Raw genomic sequence first — 396 nt, forward strand, 5'->3', positions numbered from 1 at the left:
AGATAAAGAACTGGTTGAGAGCAAGGAGGATGATGTTTCTACTTACCCTTTCCTGTTAGTTGTTTTTCCTGCCATGAGCCCCTCACCCATTCACCCTCACTCCACACACTTCCCACAAACAGTATTTTCTAGTTTGTTGGAGGAAATGCTCAGTCAGTTCCAGTCAGCTCCCAAGTCACCTCCTTCCAAGCTGATAACAGTACTTAAAGGCCCTCATGCCATAAACAACAGGCAGCACAAAGTGGTTCTGTCGCTGACTTCAGAAATGGCCCTGCACAGTCCTCAACAGGCCACAGCAACCGGGCTTCAGCCACTGCTAAATCTAAATAAATGAATAAAGGACTCGAGGTCAAAGAATTATTTAAAGTGAAATTTGTGTCTGTTCTTACCCTTCTC

The 396-nt window shown here is 44.9% G+C and overlaps 1 protein-coding gene across 1 annotated transcript in view; it reads right to left on the reverse strand.

Moving 5' to 3' along the window:
• The window catches only part of LOC103612762 (uncharacterized oxidoreductase ZK1290.5), a gene marked incomplete at its 5' end in the record, with an annotated part of 45392 nt that overhangs the window by 33148 nt on the left and 11848 nt on the right, over positions 1 to 396 (reverse strand). The window lies entirely within an intron of this gene.

The sequence above is a fragment of the Corvus brachyrhynchos genome, unplaced genomic scaffold (assembly GCF_000691975.1).
Source record: "Corvus brachyrhynchos isolate BGI_N302 unplaced genomic scaffold, ASM69197v1 scaffold101, whole genome shotgun sequence".
Classification (NCBI taxonomy): Eukaryota; Metazoa; Chordata; class Aves; order Passeriformes; family Corvidae; genus Corvus; species Corvus brachyrhynchos.